At 36.2% G+C, this 21,588-nt stretch overlaps 1 pseudogene; it reads left to right on the top strand.

Annotated features, from left to right (window-relative positions):
* Positions 1 to 8,901: 8,901 nt before the first annotated feature.
* On the top strand, positions 8,902 to 9,013 carry LOC119626080 (small nucleolar RNA U13; annotated as a pseudogene).
* The last annotated feature ends 12,575 nt before the right edge of the window (positions 9,014 to 21,588 follow it).

Raw genomic sequence — 21,588 nt, 5'->3', positions numbered from 1 at the left:
AAGGTGCAGCACAAAGGCCCTTGCAAGATGTAGCTGCCTACCCCCCACCCCACCCCACTCCAGTCTTGGACTTCCCAGCCTTAAGAATTATAAAAAATAAATCTCTCTTCATTATGCACAAAGTACTGACTAAGATGCTGAAGATAAGCCCCACTTGGTTTTGATATCTTATTCTTTTTAAGATATTATTAGATTTTATTTAATGATGTACTTTTAACAAAATTCATATCTACATTTATGAGAGATACTGGTTTGTGGTTTTCTTATAATGTGTCTGATTTTGGAAACAAGATTATCATAACATGTGTTGAGAAGTCCTGTCCCTTCTTTTTTCTGGAGAATTTGTTATAAAACAATCTCATTTCTTCTCTAAACATTTGATGAAATTGATGAGTAAAGTCATAAAGACTTGAAATTTTCTTTTTGGAATCCTTTCTGGTAATTATTTTAATTTCATTACTAAATATTGGGCTATTTAGATTTTTTATTGTTTTCTAATTAGTTTTGGTAATTTGTGCCTCAAAAAAATTGCCAGTTTTGTCTAAGTTACTTAATTTACTGGCATTAGGTATTAAGATTTTTTAAATGTCTATAGATAATAAAATAGTGTTCCAATGTTAGTAATCTCTTTGTAATCAAGCAAGGCTATGTGCTTGAGGTCTATTAATCTTATTAATCTTTTCATAGTAGTAGCTTTGCTTTTTATTAATTTTCTATATTGTTTGTTCATTTTCTATTTAGTTGATTTCTGTTTTTATCTTTTCTATGTTCTTCCTTCTGTTTGTTATGGATTTAACCTGCTCTTCTTTCTTCTAAGTTCTTAAGAAATAAACATACATTGCTTTTAAACCTTCTCCCACTTACAACCATAAATTTCCCCGTAAGAACTATTTTAACTACATCCCTGAAATTTTGATCTGTTGTGTTTTCATTATAATTAAGTTCAAAATATTTACTGACTTCCTTCATGTTTTCTTATTTGACATATTTTGTATTTAAAAATATGTTGTTTAATTCCAAATTATTGAAGATTTTCCATACATATTTCTGTTGTGGTTTCCAATTTAATTACATTATGGACAAAAATATATTCCACTGTGACTTCGGCAAGCACAGGGAACTGGTGGGCTCCTGGGAAGCTGTGAGACCCATGCAGGCCTAAACCTGGGTATGGGCCACCCATAAGGATGGGGAAGTACAGCCCACAAAAACCTCCTCAGAACAAAGAAAAGGAAGGCACAGCACCAACCACTAAACGTGGCAACACCCATCGCCCGGGAACAGGCATGGAGAGGGGTCATCTCCCACCCCGCTGTACACTGTTATGGACACATAGTGGATCTTCCTTCTGGGGAGCAGTGTGTATACTCACAGAGTGTTTTTCGCTCTAGTGTGTCTACTCACAGAGTGTTCTTCACTCTTTCTTGGTTGCTCCACTCTGCTGAAGGTGATCTCAAGATGCTTGGGTTTACACAGAGGGCAAGGGCCAACTCCCGCTGCCTACACAGAGTGGGAGGATTCTTACAATGGAGGACAGACAAATTGTGGAGTTGCCTGTCCTGGACTGGACTGGGGGAAGAAGTCCTTCCCGGAGCCCATTTTTGTGGTTGCCCTCAGAGGTGGTCCCATTACTTGTAGCTCAGGAAGAGGAGCTGGTGCACACATCCCCGACTCCCACTGCTTTCCCCAAGACCTCAGCACATCCCAACACTATCTCTTCCCATCTCTGCCCCCTGCTTCCTCCATAGGATAGTAGTTACCACCAGACATCAGCCTACCTGAGGGCCAGCAGGATCTTACTCTTAAGGGCCTCCTACTGGCCTTCAGCCTGAACTGAACCACCAAAATTAAAAACCTGCTACCAGAAAGGCTATTAGTCAATGAGATAAACTTCCTGACACCTCTGCAACCTCAGCCCCACAAGATATAGTGTGTTGGCTCATACATTCAATACATGACTACAAAAAGTAGCATATGAGGAAAACACCACACAGAAGCTATCCACAACCAAGGAACCTATACAGTGCCTCGGTCCCCTGAAAGCACCCAGAAACAAAGCCAAATGATTACACATAACAATTATCACATTCATACACTAAAGGGAAACAAATTAAAAATTAAAAAGTGTTATCTAAACTCAAAATTAAGAAGTTACAGTTCCCTCAGATGAGAAAGAATCAGTGCAAGAACTCAGCAGTACCAAAAGCCGGAGTGTCTTGACACCTCCAAAAGATCACATCAGCTCTCTAACAATAGATCTTAACCAAACTGAAAAGTTTGACATGACAGATGAAGAATTCAAAATGTGGATTGCAAGGAAACCCAACGAAATCCAAGTTGAAACCCAATACAAACAAACAAACAAACAAACTACTCAGGGTATGAAAGGTGAGATAGTTACATTAAGAAAAAAACCAAGTAGAACTCCTGCAATGGAAAAATTCACTAAAGGGGCCAGGTGTGGTGGCTAACGCCTATAATCTCAACAGTTTGGGAGGCCAAGGCAGGATGGTCGTTTGAGTACAAGAGTCCCACGTGGGCAATATAGTGAGACCTCATCTCTGCACTAATAAAAATTTTAAAAAACTAAAAAAATAAAAATTAATATATATAAAAGAAAAATTCACTAAAGGAATTTCTAAATACAGTTAGAAGCTTTAACAACAGAATAGAACCAGCAAAACAAAGAATTTCAGAGCTTCGGGGCAAATCTTCTCAATTAACCCAGTCAGACAAAAATAAAGAAAAAATAACTCTTAAAAAATCAACAAAGCCTTCAAGAAATATGTGATTATGTAAAGTGACCAAACCTGTGACTAACTGGCATTTCTGAGAGAGGAGAAGAAAAAACAAGCAACTTGGAAAACATGTTTTAGGGGATGAGGAAAATTTCTCTAATCTTTCTGGAGAGGTTGGCATTCAGATACAAGAAATTCGGAGAAAACCTGAATAATACTATACAAGATGGCCATCCCCAAGACATATCATCATTGAACTCTCCAAGGTGAATGCAAAAGAAAAAAGTCTTAAGGGCAGCTAGAGAAAAGAAGCAAATTAGGAATAAACGAAATCCCATCACATTAACAGCAGACTTCTCAGCGGAAATCTTACAAGTCAGAAGAAAGCCTGTTTTTAGCTTCCTTAAATAAAAAAAAAAATACCAGCCAAGAATTTCATATTCTGCCAAACTAAGCTTCAGAACAAAGAAGAAATAAAGTATTTCCCAGACAAGGAAACCCTAAGAAAATTCATTTACAAACCATTGCTCAAGGACATAAGAGAGGACAACAACAAATGGAAAAACATTCCATCCTCATGGATAGGAAGAATCAATATTGCAAAAATGGCCACACTGACCAAAGTAATTTATAGATTCAGTGCTATTCCCATCAAACTACCATAGGCATTCTTCACAGAATTGGAAAAATCTACTTTAAAATTCATATGGAACCAAAAAAGAGTTTGTATAGCCAAGTCAATCCTAAGCAAAAAGAAAAAAGCTGGAGGCATCACGTTACCTGACTTCAAACTATACCACAAGGCTATGGTAACCAAAACAATGTGGTACCAAAACAGACATGCAGACCAATGGAAAAGAATAGAGAAATCAGAAATAAGACCACACATCTACAACCATCTGATCTTTGACAAACCTGACAAAAACAAGCAATGGGCAAAGGATTCCCTATTTAATAAATGCTGCTGGGAAAACTGGCTAACAATATGCAGAAAACTGAAACTGGACCCCTTCCTTACACCTTACGTTAAAATTAACCCAAGATGGATTAAAGACTTAAATGTAAAACCTACAACCATAAAAACCATGAAAGAAAACTTAGGCAATACCATTCAGGACATAGGCATGGGCAAAAAATTTATAATGAAATTGCCAAAAGCAATTGCAGCAAATCTAAAATTGACAAGTGGGATATAATTAAACTAAAGAGCTTCTGCACAGCAAAAGAAACCATCATCAGAGAGAACAGGCAACCTAAAGAATGGGAGAAAATATTGCAATCTATCTATCTGACAACATTGTAATATCCAGAATTTACAAGAAACTTTAAAAATTTACAAGAAAAAAACAAATAACCCCATCAAAAAGTGGGCAAAGGACACAAACAGTCACTTTTCCAAAGAAGACATTTATATGGTCAACAAACATATGAAAAAAAGCACAACATTGCTGATCATTAAAGAAAAGCAAATCAAAACCATGATGAGATACCATATCATGCTAGTCAGAAGGGGGATTATTAAAAAGTCAAGAAACAACATGTGCTGGTGAGGCTGTGGAGAAATAGGAACTTTTTACGCTGTTGTTGGGAATGTAAATTTGTTCAACCATTGTGGAAGACAATGTGGTTGTTCCTCAAGGATCTTTAACCAGAAATGCCATTACCATTTGACATAGCAATCCCATTACTGAGTATATACCCAAAGGAATATAAGTCATTTTATTATAAAGATACATGCATACATATGTTTATCACGGCACTATTCACAAGAGCAAAGAAATGGAATCAACCCAAATGCCCATCAATCATAGACTGGATAAAGAAAATGTGGTATATATGCACAATGGAATACTATGCACCCATAAAAAGAATGAGATCATGTTCTTTGCAGGCACGTGGATGAAACTGGAAGCCATCATCTTCAGCAAACTAACACAGGAACAGAAAAACAAACAGTGCATATTCTCACTCATAAGTAGGAGTTGAGCAATGAGAACACATGGCCACAGGGAGGAAAACAACATGCACTGGGACCTGTTGACTGGGCGAGGGGAGGGAGAGCATCCAGGCAAATAGGTAATGGATGCAAGGCTTAATAGGCTTAATAGCTAGGTTGACAGGTGCAGCGAACCACCATGGCACACATTTACCTATGTAACAAACCTGTACGTTCTGCACATGTATCCCAGAACATAAAAAAAAAAAAAAAAAAAAAAAAAACAAGGATACTAGACCTACCAAAAAAAAAAAAAAGATAGACAGCTATACAATAATAGTAAGGGACTTCAGCACTCCACTAACAGCACTAGACAGATCATCAAAGCAGAAAATTAACAAAGAAACCCTGGACTTTAATCAGACACTTGATCAAATAGACCTAATAAACATACACAAAATATTTTACCTAACAACCATAGAAAATGCATTTTTCTCATCTGTATATGGAACATTTTCTAAAATTGACCACATTCTTGGTCATAAGACAAGTCTCAATAAATTCAAACATATGAAAATCATATCAAGCATTTTCTTGGACCACAGTGAAATAAAATTAGAAATCAGTGCCAATAGAAACTCTCAAAATGACACAAGTACATGGAAACTAAACAATTTGCTCCTGAATGACTTTTGAATAAACAATGAAATTATGGCAGAAATTTTAAAAATTGAAACAAAAATAGACAGGCACAACATACCAAAACCTCTGGGATACAGCAAAAGCAGTGTAAGAGGAAAGTTTATAACACTAAATTCCTACATTAAAAAGATAGAATAATTCCAGATTAACAACCTAATGTTGCACCTAAAGGAAATAGAAAAACAAGAATAAACCTAATTCAAAGCTAGCAGAAGAAAAGACATAACAAAGATTAGAGCCGAACTGAATGAATTTGAGACCAAAAACGAAACAAAAAAAAAAAAACATACAAATGATCAATGAAAAAATCTTAAAAATGATCCACGAACCTTTCAAAATTGGTTCTTTGAAACGATAAACAAAATTAATAGACTTCCTGCTAGATTAACTAAGGAGGAAAGAGAGAAGATTAAAATAAGCACAATCACAAATAACAAAGATGACATTACAACTGACAACACAGAAATACAACAACCCTCAAAGACTACTGTCAACATCTCTATGCATAGAAACTAGAAAACCTAGAGGAAATAGAAATAAATTCCTGGAAACACAACCTCCCAAGATTGAACCACTAATAAATTGAAATCTTGAACAGACCAAAAACAAGATATGAAAGTAAATCAGCAATAAAAATATCTACCATCAAAAAAAAGCCCTGGACCAAATAGATACACCACCAAATTCTACCAGACATTCAAAGAACAGCTGGTAAATTGAATAGGAGGGATTCTTCCCTAACTCATTCTATTAAACCAATATTATCTTGATACCAAAATCTGGCAAAGACACAACCAAATAAGAAAACTACAGGTCCATATCCCTGATGAACACAGGCATAAAAATGCTCAGAACAATACCCAACTGAATCCAACAGCATATCAAAAAGATAATTTATCACAATCAAGTGGTTTTTATTCATGGGATTCGAGAATGGTTCAACATATGCAAATCAATAAATGTGACTCACCACATAAACAGAATTAAAATAGAAAACTATATGATCTCAATAGGCACAGATAAAAAAAAGTGTTCAGTAAAATCCAACATCCCTTCATGACAAAAATCCTCAACAAACTAGGCATTGAAGGAACATACCTCAAAATAATAAGAGCCATATATGACAGACTCACAGCCAACATCATACTGAACAGGCAAAAGTTAAAAGCACTCCCCCTAAGAATTATGACAAGATAAGGTTATCCACTCTCACCACTCCTATATAGTACTAGAAGTCCTAGCCAGAGCAATTAGATAAGAGAAAGAAATAAAAGGCACCAAAACATGAAAAGAGGAAGACAAATCTTCTGTTTGCTGATGACAAGATCCTATACCTAGAAAGCTCTAATTTTCTCCGAAAGAATCCTAGAGCTGATAAATGAATTCAGTAGTTTTAAGATACAAAATCAATCTGCAAAATAAGTAGCATTTCTATACACCAATAACATTTAAACTAAGAAACAAATTAAGACATCAATCCCATTTACAATAGACACACACACACACACACACACACACACACACACACACACAATACCTAGGAATACATTTAACCAAGGAGGTCAAAGATCTCTACAAGGAGAACTGCAAAACATTGCTGAAAGAAATCAGAAACAACAGAAATAAATGGAAAAACATTCCATGCTTATGGAATTGAAGAATCAATGTCATTAAAATGCCATATTTCCCAAGTAAATTGCAGATTTAAAGCAATTTCTATCAAATTGCCAATGTCGTTTTTCACAGAACTAGAAAAAACTGGTCCAAAATTTGTATGGAACCAAAAAGAGCCCAAATAGCCAAAGCAATCTTAAGCAAAAAGAATAAGGCCAGAAGCATAACATTACCAGACTTCAAACTATATTAGGAGGCTAGAGTAATCCAAACAGGATGGTACTGGTACAAAAACAGACACATAGACCAATGGAACAGAATAGAGAACTCAGAAACAAAGCCATACACCTACAATCAACTGATCTGCAACAAAGTTGGCAAAAATAAACAATGGAGAAAGAACATCTGTCTTAGGCTGTTCTTGCATTGTCACAAACAACTACCTGAGTCTGGGTAATTTATAAGGAAACAAGGTTTAATTGGCTTATAGCTCTGCAAGCTGTACAGGAAGCATAGTATCAGCATCTGCTCAGCTTCTGGAGTGGCCTCAGGAAGCTTACAATCATGATGGAAGGTGAAGGGGGAGCAGGCATCTCATATGGTAGGAGTAGGAGCAAGAGAGAAGGGAAGAGGTACCACACACTTTAAACAACCAGATCGTTTGAGATCTCACTACAGTAAGCACAGCAGCAATCCATGAGGGATCCGCCCCCATGACCCAAACGCCTCTCACCAGGCCCCAATTCCAATACTGAGGATTACTTTTCTTTCTTTTGTTTGTTTTGAGATGGAGTCTTGCTCTTTCGCCCAGGCTGGAGTGCAGTGGCAGGATCTCGAATCACTACAACCTTCACCTCCCAAGTTCAAGCAATTCTCCTGCCTCAGCCTCCTGAGTAGCTGGGACTACAGGCACACACCACTGCACCTGGCTAATTTTTTGTATTTTAAGTAAAGACAGAGTTTCAGTATGTTTGCCAAGCTGATCTCAAACTCCTGACCTCAGATGATCCACCTGACTTGGCCACCCAAAGTGCTGAGATTACAGGCATGAGCTACCATGCCTAGCTAGGATTACATTTCAACGTGAGATTTTGGCAAGGACAAATATCAAGCTATATCAACACCCTATTCAATAAATGGTTCTTGGAAAATTGGCTAGCCATATTTAGAAGAATAAAACTGTATCCCTACTTCTCACCATATACAAAAATTAACTCAAAATGGATTAAAGACTTAAATGTAAGACCTCGACCTATAAAAATGCTAGAAGAAAATCTAGGAAATACTCTGCTGGACATTGGCCTAGCCAAAGAATTTCTGACTAAGACATTAAAAGTAAATGCAACAAAAACAAAAATAGACAAATGGGACTTAATTAAACTAAAGAACTTCTGCCCAGCAAAAGAAACAATCAACAGAGTAAACAGGCAACCTACAACAAGGGAGAAAATATTTGCAAACTATACATCCAGTGAAGGTCTAATATCCACAATCTATAAGGAATTTTAGTAAGTCAACAAGAAATAAACATTAAAGTGGGCAAAGGGCATGAACAGACACTTCTTGAAAAAAAAAGCATACAAACAGCCAATAAATATATGAAAAAAAATTCAACATAACTAATCATCAGATAAATGCAAATTAAAACCACAAGGAGATACCATCTCACACCAGTTAGAATGGCTATTACTAAAAAGTCAAAAAATAACAGATGTTGGTGAGGATGCAGAGAAAAAGGAACACTTATACATTGTTCGTGGGAATGTAAATTAGTTCCACTCCTATGGAAAACAATATGAAGATTTCTCAAAGAACTAAAAATAGATCGATCTACTATACAACACAGCAATTCCCATTACTGGGTATCTACCTAAAGGAAAATAAATTATTCTATCAAAAAGATACCTGCAGATCCTTTTGTAGTTCATGAACATGATGATTGGATGTTCATGCACATGTGTGAGATGTGCCACCCTCTGAATCTTGTTATGACATCAGCCATCAGCACATTATCCATCTGACCTGAAAAGGAAAAAAAAAAAAAAAAAAAAAAGCACTTGCACTCATATGTTTATCACAGCACTACTCACAATAACAAAGGCATGGAATCAACTTATGTGTCCATCAATGGTGTATTGAATAAAGAAAATGTGCTACATGTACACCATGGAATACTACATAGCCATAAAAACGAATAAAATCACATCCTTTGCAGCAACATAGATGGAGCTGGAGACAATAATCCTAAGTGAATTAATGCAGAAACAGAAAATCAAATACTGCATATTCTCACTTACTTACAAGTGGGAACTAAAGAATAGGTTCTCATGGAAATAAAGACAGAAGCAGTAGAAACTGGGGATTCCAAAAGGGGAGACGGAGTGAGGGAGCAAGAGTTGGAAAAACTATTTACTGGATACTATGTTCACTATTTCAGTGATAGGTTCACTAGAAGCAGGTTCACTAGAAGCCCAAATCCCAGCATTATGCGATATTCCCATGTAGCGAATCTGCACATTACCCCTGGATTCTATGATATATATAATCTACTATATGTCTATATTCTGTATAGATATTATAGTTATATATCTATTTTATATTCTATATATAATAGATGTTTATATTCTGTATATATTTAAAAATTTATGAACACTCAGATTTTGGCTTAACATATGGCTTCTCTTGATAAGTGTTTCATGTGTACTTGAGAAAAACCTGTATACTGCAGTTATTGAGTAGTCTTCTATAAATGTCCATTGGACAAGCTGATTGATAGTGTTACTCAAGACTATCTCCTTATTAGATTTTGCCTTCTTGTTCTATTCATTCCTGAGAGAGGAGTTTTGAAATTTCCAACTGTAGTTGTGGAATTTTTCCTTTTTTCAATTCTCTGTTTTTGTTTTATGTATTTTGAAGTTGTGTATTTAGGTGCATACACACTTAGGATCATGTTTTATGATTTCCTGATGAATTGTTACTTATTAATCATTGTGAAATTTCCCTCCTAATCTCTGGTGATACTCCTTGTTCTGTATCTACTTTGTTTTATATTAACAGAACCTCTCTGGTTTTCTTATGATTAAATTTCCTTGTTTGTCTTTTTCCATCTTTTAACTTTAACTTATATTTATATTTTTATGTATTTATATTTAACATAAGTCTTTTGTATTTAATATGTGTCTTTTATAAACAGCTTATAGTCAGCTATTTCCTTTTTTTTTGTAGAGTCAAGGTCTTGCTTTCTTTCTCAGGCTGGTCTCAAACTCCTGGCTTCACGTGATCCTTCTGCCTCAGCATCCCAAAGTACTGTGATGGCAGGTATGAGTCACCCTGCATGGCTAGTGTTTCCTTTTTAATCAAATCTTAAAATCTTTTTTTGACTGGATTTTTTTGGTCTATTTATATTTAATGTAATTATTATATGGAGTACTACTGTGCCAATTTGATATTCACTTTCTAATTTTTGGCTCTGTTCTTCATGATTTTCTCCCTATTTTCTGCCTGTTTTTAAATCAACTAAGTACTTTCTATTATTTTATTTTATCTTCCCTTTTGGTTTATTAGCCATCCCTCTGCTTTATTTCTCAGAGGTAATTTTAGGGTTCATAATACACATCTTTAGCTTATCACTGTCAACCTTCAAATAATATATATCACTTCACATGTAAAGTAAATACTCTTTAACACTCTGTCTCCATTTCAGCCCTATCTTTTGTGCTATTGTTATCACGTGTTTTACTTGTTCATGTGCTATGAACCCTATAACACATTATTTTTCCTTTTTAAATAGTCAGTAGTCAGTTGTCTTTTTAAAACTTTAAGAGTTGAGAAAAAATTCAAATACATACATGTGTTTACCATTTCTGTCTCTGTTTTTTGTTTTTGTTTTTGTTTTTGTTTTTTTTTTTTTTTTTTTAGACAGAGTCTCACTCTGTCCCCAGGCTAGAGTGCAGTGCTGTGATCTTGGCTCACTACAGCCCCCACTTCCTGGGCTCTAGCAATTCTCCTGTCTCAGCCTCCCAGGTAGCTGGGATTACAGGCACATGCCACCACACCCAGCTATTTTTTGTATTTTTAGTAGAGATGCAGTTTCACCATGTTGGCCAGGCTGGTCTCGAACTCCTGACTTCAAGTGATCTGCCCGCCTCAGCCTCCCAAAGTGCTAGGATTACAGGTAAGAGCCTCTGCGCCTGGCCCCATTTCTGGCTCTTTTTATTCTTTTATGTAGATCTCAGTTTCCATTGAATGTCATCTTCCTTTGGGCTAGAACATTAAAGAGAGTTTCAGCCCAAAGGAAGATGTGCTAGTCGCAAAGTCTCTCAGCTTTCGTCTATCTGAAACTATTTTATTTTGCCTTCATTTTTACATTTTCTTTGGATATGATTTCTAAGTTGACAGGTTTTCTTGCCACCACATCGGATGTTCTAATTTTCTCTGATTTGAGTAGTTTCTGATAAGAAATCAGTGATAATTGATAATTGAGAACAATTGATGATCAGTTGTTCTCCTGTTTGTTTTTGATATGTCCTTTCTTCTGCCCTCTGGCTGTTTTTAAGATTTTTTTCTTTATTGTTAATTTTGCATATTATTGTTAATTTTACATATTACTGGTTTACATCAATTGGGTTCTAATATACTATGGTCTAGTTTTGTGTCTATCTTGCTTGAAGTACACTGAATTTCTTGTAGCCATGGATTTATATTGTTCATGTTATTTAAAAGGTTTCAACCATTATTTCTGTAAATATTTTTCACCACTTCAACTTCTCTTGTGTCTCCTCCTGGTATTCCAATTACACACATACTAGACTCCTTTATATTGTCCCAGAGCTCACAGAGATGCTATTCACTTCCCTCAGCATTTTTTGTGTCATCTCCCCATTTATATAATTTCTATTCTTCTATCCTAGTTTGTTAACCTTTCTTATGGACTGTCTAATCTGCTATTAAACTCGTCTTATAATTTTTTCCTTTTAAATATTACATCGCTCAATTCTAGAATTTCCATTTGATTATGCTACATTTCCCTTTATTAAGATTCCCTATTCTCTCCCTATGCTTATGCTATCCTTTAAAATCTTGAATATAATTATAATAGTTGTTTTCAAATTCTTGTTTACTAATTTTATCACTTTTCCCATTTCTTTGTTTCTATTTTTCTCACTTTTCTCTGGTTGTGGATCACATATTTATGTTCATTTACATATATAGTAAATTTGATTGTACAGATGATATTGTAGACATTACGTTTTTGGAGAATTTTGTCTACTTTCATAATAGAATTTTGTGTTTTGTTCCACTCGGCATTGAATTTGCTCAAGGATTAACATGTTCCTTTTGAGATTTATTCATAAACTTTTTAGGACTGGAATTATGTCTACCTTAGGGTTCTGCTAATTCTATTCCTAAAGTATTGCTTTTCTCTAAGTTTTATTGCATATCTGGGATGTTTAGCCAAATGTCTCCACTGTGGCAGATCAGAATGCAATCATCTTCTAGCCCTGTGCAAACCCTGGGGTTTGGTTAGCTCACAGTTCCCCAGTATTTTTTTCCCTCTGGTAAATGCTTTTAGCATAACTTTATGAAATTTGTCTAAATTTGGCTAAATATGAAATTAGCATATATACAGGTTAATATTCAGCCAAAGACTCAAAGGGCTCCCTATGCAGATTTCTGGAACTCCTTCTCTACTCAACTTCCTTTTCCCTCCTATCCTGTTTCCAGAAACTCCGACTGCTTCAGTAGTCTTAAATTCTGATCTCTATCTTTTTTAGCTCAGTGATGTAGCTGTGCTGTTTTGGCTTCTTTTTCACTGCCCTACAGTCTGAAAGGTGCCTTCAGGCAGAAAGCCACAGTTATTGTGGGGATTATCTTGTGGTTTCCCAGCTCTCAGAGAGCACAGTCTTCCACTACCTTTGGTTCAACATCAGAAAACAGTTATAGTATTTATCCAGTTTATGATTATTTAGTACAAGAAGGCTAGTGCACTTCATCATGGCAAGAAGCTAAAGCTCTAAAAAATAGTTAATGTATGACTACTTGGTACAAGTGCCGTATTCATCTTTGAGCTTTGCAGACAAATGGTACATCTCAGGCCTCGTGTAGTATAGTACCTTGTGGAAAAGACACCCAGATAATTAAATTCAATGATTTCAGAGAAGCTTTAATAGAGGAATGTATTCTGTGACATAGAGATTGAGAGGAGAGACATTTAACTGTCTGAGGAAGTCAGTATAGGATTCCTAAAGGAAATGGCATTTCACAGGGAATTTTTATTTTGCCAACTGGAAAATAGAAAGATGCCTTAAGCACATGTACAAAAGAGTGAAAGTGACTATGTGTCTCTGGAGGAAGGGGATATAGTAAGATGCACTACGTCACTATTGCATAGATTGCATAGGGCTGGAGAAAAACAGTTAAACCTGAAAAATACGGTCCAGATCATGCAAGTCCATCAGTGTCACATTGTATAGACAATCTTAGTCTGTATAGAAGCATAACAACATAATGATTAAAAGCAAGGTTTCTGTGAGTTCCAGTCCATGACGTTCTAGCTGGGACTTTGGGCAAATTTATAATAAACTTCATGGAGCCTTTTGATTTGTTTGTTTGGTTTTTTTTAATACGATAATGCTAGGACCTGTCTTCTTATCCTATTGATGGTTACTTTAGCTAACGTCTGTTAAGCACTTAGCCCAGTGTCTGGCATTTAAGTGCTCAAAATTGGTAGCTGCATATGTCATTGTTATTATTTCTGCCAAAAAAATGTAGCCAGAGTTGATTTGTGAGATGCTTTGTTTTGTGACGAGGTACGTATTTTCATTCAACCTTGTTGTCTGAATGCGGGATAAATCTCAGGTAGCAGAATGATTAAAAGAAGGCTAGAAAGGGCAGAATATGGAATGTGCTGGAAGGTATGCTCAGTAGAGACCAAGAAGGACAATCTTCCGTGTGTGGAAATGGCATAGTAAGGGTGGCAAGCAGTGCCTCTTTGCCTTGATCTTTTTGGAGTGTGTTTTACCTGCATTTGCTCTACAGCAGAGAAGCTCGATGAGGGGAGGTGATACTGAGACACTGAAATCTCATTGCCAGGTGTAATAAGCTCATATATTCACTTAAGAATGTTACAAAAATGGTGATACCATTTTTTCTATGTGTGCAAGATTGTACTTTTTAAAATGGCCACAATGCTATCTCTAATCCCAGATATTTTTCTTATAATATAATGTTGACCTGAAGCAAATAAGTCTGGGTTGGTTTGTTATGGGAGCAGGAGTGAGTTCTGTGACTTGAGCCAAGGACACCTGAGTCCGAGTGACCTAAGTCTGGGTCATAAAAGATGATACAGGTGACATCAGGTTTTCTTGAGATACTTGCCCTTGAAACCAAACTACCTTGACATGAGAAAGTAAAGACTACAGAGGGAGGCTATGTATAGGTTTTATGGGTGACAGTCCCAGCTGTGGTCCCACAACCAGTATCAACAATAACTACAACATCATTTTATGTATTTTCTCTTTAATAGTTACCAAGCATACAACTACCAGTACTTAAAATCCTCAGTTATTAACTCACAAAAATGTGAAGACTGACTGAGCTAGAAATTCTAACTGAAAAAGCGTAGCAGAGGTCATTGTACCAATGATATTGTTTAATTTATTCTCATTAAACACAATTTGCTGCCTATAAGAAACTGAAAAGAGTTTGCTGAAACTGGATTCTATCTCCCATAGCAATTATTTTGACAATGTATTTGCCTTTTACCCATGATAATGTATTTGTTTTCTACTGAGGCATAATTTGTTTTTAAAAATAAGAAAATTATGCCTCTCTTGATGTAGACAAAGCCAGGTGAGTTTAAGTAATTGGGGGAAAAGGCGTCACTTAAAATTATTTCTGCCAATTTGTCTCTTTTTCTTTCTGCCTCCACACTTCCTCCACACAGCTCCTTGCACACACTCTCAAATGTGGTCATAACAGTTGTCAATAACAACCAAAGATTAGGCTTTGTATGGAGAAAAACGCTGAAAAAAAACATTGGAACTGGAACACCTCTAGTGGTTTGTTCCATTCTCCTTGAGGTTGATTCATATGAAGACAGCTCGCTGTTCATGGTTTGGGATAACATCAGATCTCCAAACAGCCTGAAAAATGTTATTAAGGCCTTACACATAGGAAAGGACTGTGCAAGCTATTGAGGCACCAAAGACAGATGTAGTGAACATTAAAACAATAATAATAATAAACACCAGGACACACTGATCCAATGGATGGACTGACGGTGGGGCAAAACATTTTAATCTAAGACTTGTGTTCTGTTGCTCTAACGGAAAAGAGTGGAGAAAGTGTTCTAACAGCAGCCTGATCATCCTGACCCATTTAGTGTCTATCCCACCCCCATTCCAACACACAGCGTATCTCCATCAAACTGGCCAGATTCACCTTTTTTTAAATTTCTACCTAAATGCCGATCCTCTTCCTGTGACATACAGGGGGTTTTTTGTTTTGTTTTTTTTGTTTGTTTGTTTGTTTGTTTGTTTAACCCATTAGTTCTTTTTCCTTTGTCAACTGAATTCTTATATTTAAATATCATTTTATTCAATTTGTACTCATATCTCAGAAATTCTTATGTAGCTCTTCAACTACATCCTTCTACAACTGACCACTGCACAAAGACCTAGAAACTGTTCCTCCAAAAAGGAGATAAGATGTTTAGTAAGTGCTTATTGATGATCAATCACTGAAATGGAAGTAGTGGTTTGCTGTTATGTTTTAAAACAACTGATAAGAATAAATGGCTTAATACAGAGCTAATTTTGTAGGGAGCCTAAAAATCTAATTAAACTGAGAAATTTGCCCCAGGAAAGGGCACAGGAGCACAGGGTACATAATTCTAATTATAATTTCAGGAAGTTCATGGACTTCAGGTTAAGAACCCCTGTCTATGGCAATTCTGTGTGGAGCATGAGCTAACTCATTAGTATTCCGAATCAATCACAATTTATTGCAAGACTACTGTACGTCAGGCACTGAGCTGGCACTCCTACTTTTACTTCAGCATAATCCTGATACAGACCAGAAATGTTCTTCCTTCTCTTCTGTTTTCCCCATAACAACTATTAACATTTCAAAAACCAAGTGTTCTTCCAATGAGTGCATTTTGGGAAAGGCTAACGTAACCAAATTCTTATTTTAAAGGTAAGAAAACTAAAGCCCAGAGAGAAGTAACATGCCTAAACTCAAACGGTGAGTTGTTACAGATGGGAGCTAGGGTCCAGGTCTGTCTCCTAGGCCTGAGCTCTTCAACTACAGACCTCTACAATGAGAGGACTCTAGTCCAATGAATGACAAATTATCATAGTTCGATTTACACCAGAAGCTCACCTTGAAACAAAGATACAATAGCAAAGCAGTTTATTTGGGAGGTGCCAGAAGCACTGGTGAAGGAAGGGGAAAATGAGACAGGGAAGGCAGTGGACACGGGGTTGTTTATCAAATCATCTATTACTATGGATGACTGGAGTTTAATTCTGCAGAGGAAACCCTGGAGAGCAGTGTTGGGCACACACCTTAGAGTTATCCCATATAAGCGATGAGGGAGCTCCAGTATTTATATACCTACTCCAGGAAGTTACAGGTTGAGTGTTATTTGGGGGATGTGGATGGGCTGCACTTCCAGCCTCCTTCATGATGGGCTTCCGTGGCCAAAGAAGACTCTTAATGAAAGAAATGCAGATGCTGGCAGTTGCAAGCCACTCGACATATACAAGAGATGGGAGAATATAGACAGGCCACTGATAATGTCTGCTACATGTGCATATTCACGTACATGGTCAGATCTGTGAGCCAGTGTATGGTGTATTATGTGGGAATTGGGAGACTTGATTTCTCGCTTAATATGTTTAAGCTCTGTTTGGAAAGCCATAACTGAACACAACTTAGAGACCCAAGGAAGTGCTTCTGAAGCCAGCAGCCACGATGACAAAAGGTTTGTAAAGCAGGCCAAGTTGGTTGATGACTCTGGGTTTATTTAGCCTACAGAAGGGAAAGTTGAAACAGAGCTTAATTATAATCCACTGAATCAAATCACTTTGTAAATTCTGTTAATTGTATAACCACAGTGACTTTCTTTTCCACCCCTCAAGTCTTTGTTTAAGCTGTCAATGTTTATCACCTATATCCATCATTTTCTTGACTTTTAGATCTAATGCTGTTTTTTCTAAAAAAAACAAAACAAAGCACACAAACAAACATGCACACAACAAAAGCAACAACAACAAACATTTTGTGGTATCCCATTTAGTATCTGGATATAAAAATCATAGATAATGTAATCTATAAACATATCATTTCACAGACTGCAATATAATGCCCTGAACTTAATACATGAAGAAATAAAGGGAAGTAATTTGTAACAAAATAACAACATTTTAGCAATGCAATTGCTGGAGCACATCACACTCGAGTATATGAGCAAGGAGTGAAATGCTTGCACTTCTTCACAGAATTGTATTGCATGCCATAGGCACAAATGCAGATCAGCACAGGTGTGTTACAATGGAATTCAAATGCCATTAGCAGTGTGAGTGTGTGTGTGTATATATATATATTAAACTCTATTTTATATATATATAAAATAGAGTTAAATGCTAGGGTCAGACTAGTATAAAAAAGGATATTTAACTTTTACATGGAATGCAGGACAATTCTTCGTTGTTTGGGGCTGTCCTTTGCAATGCAAAATGTCTGTCATTCCTGGCTCTTGTCCACTAATACCAGTAGCAAACCAAATGATCCCATTAAATTTTAAAACATGCCCTGTGACCAGTATTAGTTCCAGTGAGAAGCACTGACTCATTACAACAAAATCTTCTGATAGAAACAACATGTGGTATTAAAAACAAAGAAGTATATAGATCCTAAAGTCCATAAATAAAGAAGAGCCAATGTTCCAGTAACTGCTCTGAGAAGCTCTGATATTCTCTGGGTCGCACAGAAGCATGGGAGACTATCAATGCCCCTTCCATCGTTCATTCTCTCCTGGTGATTCAGGTAGTGAGTCAGCTAGTATTGGTGTTCGCAAAAACTTGGAAGTTCCTTTTCCACATGTTTGTGTGCCCTCTCTGTAGCCTCTGGGTCTAGGTTCTTGAGTATACAATGCACTAAGGACTGTTTGTGGCCTGGTGCAATCAGGGTCATGGAAGATGGATAGAATAAGTAGAAAGGGTGGTAATGGGATGGTCAAACCACAAGATTGACAACTTCTTCTTCTGGGAAGTGTCCCAAGCAAGAGTCCTCCAGGTTCTTCAGGTTAGGTGATGCTGAGGAAAGCCAAAGAGCATCTGACACCATCTCCTAGTTCTTGGTACCTGTTAGCATATGCCTTTCATCAGTCTTTGTCAAACATACCCATCTAAGTCTCTGAATGACCAAGGAGAATGAATAGAGATACCTCTCACAGGGGTAGGAAGAAGACGTGAAGTGGAGGGCAGGAGGTGAAGGAAACCTAGAAATTTAGGTTAAATTAGCCTGCTGAAAACATAAAATGTCTTCAAAATCTCATACTTTATCTTTCATTATGTAGTTATTTATTTCTTTGAGTCAGTGTTTCATTGCTGCCCAGGCTAGAGTGCAGTGGTGCAATCATAGCTCACTGCAGCCCACAACTTCTGGGCTCAAGTGATCCTCCCACCTCAGCCTCCGGAATACCTAGGACTACAGGCACACTCCACCATGCACGGCTAATTTTTTAAAAAAAAATTTGTAGAAACAGTGCTCACTATGTTGCCCAGGCTAGTCACAAACTCCTGGGCTTAAGCGATCCTCTCTTTGTGGCCTCCCAAAGCACTGAGACTACAGGTGTGAGTCACCACAACCCAGCCTCATGCTTTATCTTTAAAACTTTATAATTTTTATATTCCATAGTACATCAGTGTTTGTTTCTTACACATATTTTGGTCTTGTGTGTATGTCTCTGTGTTTGTGTATATATATATAATCTTACTAACTAAAGCAGGTTTGATCAAAACTGATACTTCAGAAATAAATGTTATCTTTCTCCTATGGCTTCAAGTTACCACCAGTGGGTGCAAACATTTTCATTTAAAAGGTGTTGAGCTTATTGTTATTTGAACATAGGGTATTTTAGGTCCTTTCCAGATTCCTGTAGCTCTTCAAGGTACTGGAGTAATGATGGTGCATACGGAGCATGGATTTAGCAGGAGAAAAATCTATACTTTCGAATATATATATATATATGTATATATACACACACACACGCACACACATATATATTTATATATATATATACACACACGCACACACAATCTTCTGTGTCTGGCTACTTTTACTCAGTGTAATGCTTTTGAGATTAATCCATGCTTTTGCATATATCTGTAATATATTCTTTTTTGTTTCTGAGTAGTATTTTACCATATATATGTATTAAAATTGTTTATACCTTCTCCTGCTAATGCATATTTAGATTGTTACCAGTTTTTAATCTAGCATAAATAATGATTCTGCAAATATTTGTATACAAGCATTTTTATGGACATATGCTTTAATTTCTCTTGGATAAGTGCCCAAAAGTGGAATTGTAGATGCCACAAGGCTCCGTTAGGAAAGCAGGGTCATCGTGGTGCTGCTGATGTTTTGTCTGAATGCCTATCTAGTGACAGCTCATGTACCATCACTTTCCCTATTTCATGAAAGAGATTGTGTATAATTATTAAGATTTCTTCCTTAGATGTCTGAAATTAATCTCTTGGCTGGGATTTTTCTTTCTGAAACATTTTTAGTTAGAAATAAAATTATTTTTAGATAGATTATTTGGAATTTCTATTTTCTCTTGTCAGTTTTGGTTATGTGTGTTTTCAAAGGATTCTTCCATTTCCTATCAGAAGTTAAATTTATTGGCATAAAGTTATTTATAATAGACCTTATTATTCTTTTAGTGACTGTAAAATTTGTAATCATGTTCCCTTTTTTGTTCTTGATATAAATAATTTGTGTCTTCTTTGTTTTCTTGGTGTGTTTAGATAGAAGTTATTAGTTTTATTGTTCTTTTTTTAAAAATCAGCTTTTGGTTTCATTTATTTTCTCTGCTATTTGTACATTTTCTATTTGGCTGATTTCTGCTCTTATCTCTACTATTTTATTCTTTCTACTCACTTGAAATTTTATTGTCTCACCTTTTTGTAGCAGATTAACATGTAAGTTTAAATCATTGATTTGACTATTCATTACTTTCTGATATAATCATTTGAAGTTATACATCTTCTAGGTACTATTTTAATTGTGTCCCACACATTTATTTTTATTTTCATTCAGTTCAAAATATTTTTAAATTCCCCTTGTGATTTCTTTTTTAACCTGAGTTACTTACAACTACGTTGTTTATTTTTAGATCTCTTTCTGTTTTTAATTTCTAATTTAATTCTGTAAAATCAGAGAACATATTCTTTATTATTTCAATCTTTCAAAATGTGTTGATTTTAATAAATTAAAGGATTCATTTTGTTTGTGTTCCTATTCCCAGTAATTATGATCTTGTGATGCCTGTTATCCGATGTCTGCAAATGGTTTTTTTCCTCATATATTTTGCCCAGTTTTTTACTTGTTTACAGTAGCAGTGCAAGTGCTGTACCAGCTACTTCATCATGATGCAAAGCATTGCTGACTTATTAAATCTGGCTCCTAGTGATTAATTTCCTTTACTGTCATCCATTCAAGTCTTAACATAGATGTCATTTTCTCCTCTAAGAGGAAAAAAAGAGACCTCCTGTAGAGGTCTCTCCTGACTGCTCACCTCACTGAAAACTTGGTTAGAACTCTCTTTCATGTCTTTTTTTCTTCAGCATACACAGTATTTACTCCTTACATAGCACATATCCACACTGTTGTATTTGCCTGCTACTTTTTCACTTGCCTCCAACAAAGAATATACATTTTATATATATTTGAGCCATATACAATTTTTGCTATTTGATCATTTTTGAGATATAAAATGGAAGGTTTCCCTTGGTTCAAACTAACATGTATACAAAAAAAAATTATTATTTATACATACACAAAGAAGTGGTGAGATCTCAAAATAGTACTGGTCTCTTTTAAAATGTTATTAATGGGAGGATTCTCCTTTATAGTAATCCTTTCCCAGAACTTTTGAAAGTGGCCCTACCACGTTCTCTAATTCTTATTAGAATTACAGAGGCTGCTATGAGGATCAAATAAGGTCATGTACACGGAACACTTTAAAAAGTGTTGGGCCCATGATAAGTGCCCAATATGTTCAGCTGTGACTACTGTTTCGTTGGTGTTTTTAGGCGGTGGTTGCCTCAGCTAAGCCTTATCTTTGCTGGATGCCAGTCAAGTTCCTCAGACTGTGGCTCTCCATGATGTCCCTGCCTCAAGGCAGCCCTTCTGGACCCCTTTTCAGTCTTTCCTGCAGCTCCTTACTTTTAGTTAACCCTGAGGAAAGGGAGGCCCTTCTTTTGTGACAATGATTAGTTACCCTGGGCTTCAGGTTCGTTGGGAAAATCCTTGCACTTAATCCCTTAATCTCTCCCAGAAGTGTCTCGGGTCTCTAGAATCAGC

This window comes from Chlorocebus sabaeus, chromosome 15 (assembly GCF_047675955.1).
Source record: "Chlorocebus sabaeus isolate Y175 chromosome 15, mChlSab1.0.hap1, whole genome shotgun sequence".
Lineage (NCBI taxonomy): Eukaryota > Metazoa > Chordata > Mammalia > Primates > Cercopithecidae > Chlorocebus > Chlorocebus sabaeus.
Note: the sequence above shows the minus strand (reverse complement) of the source record. Positions and strands in the feature narration are given on the sequence as shown.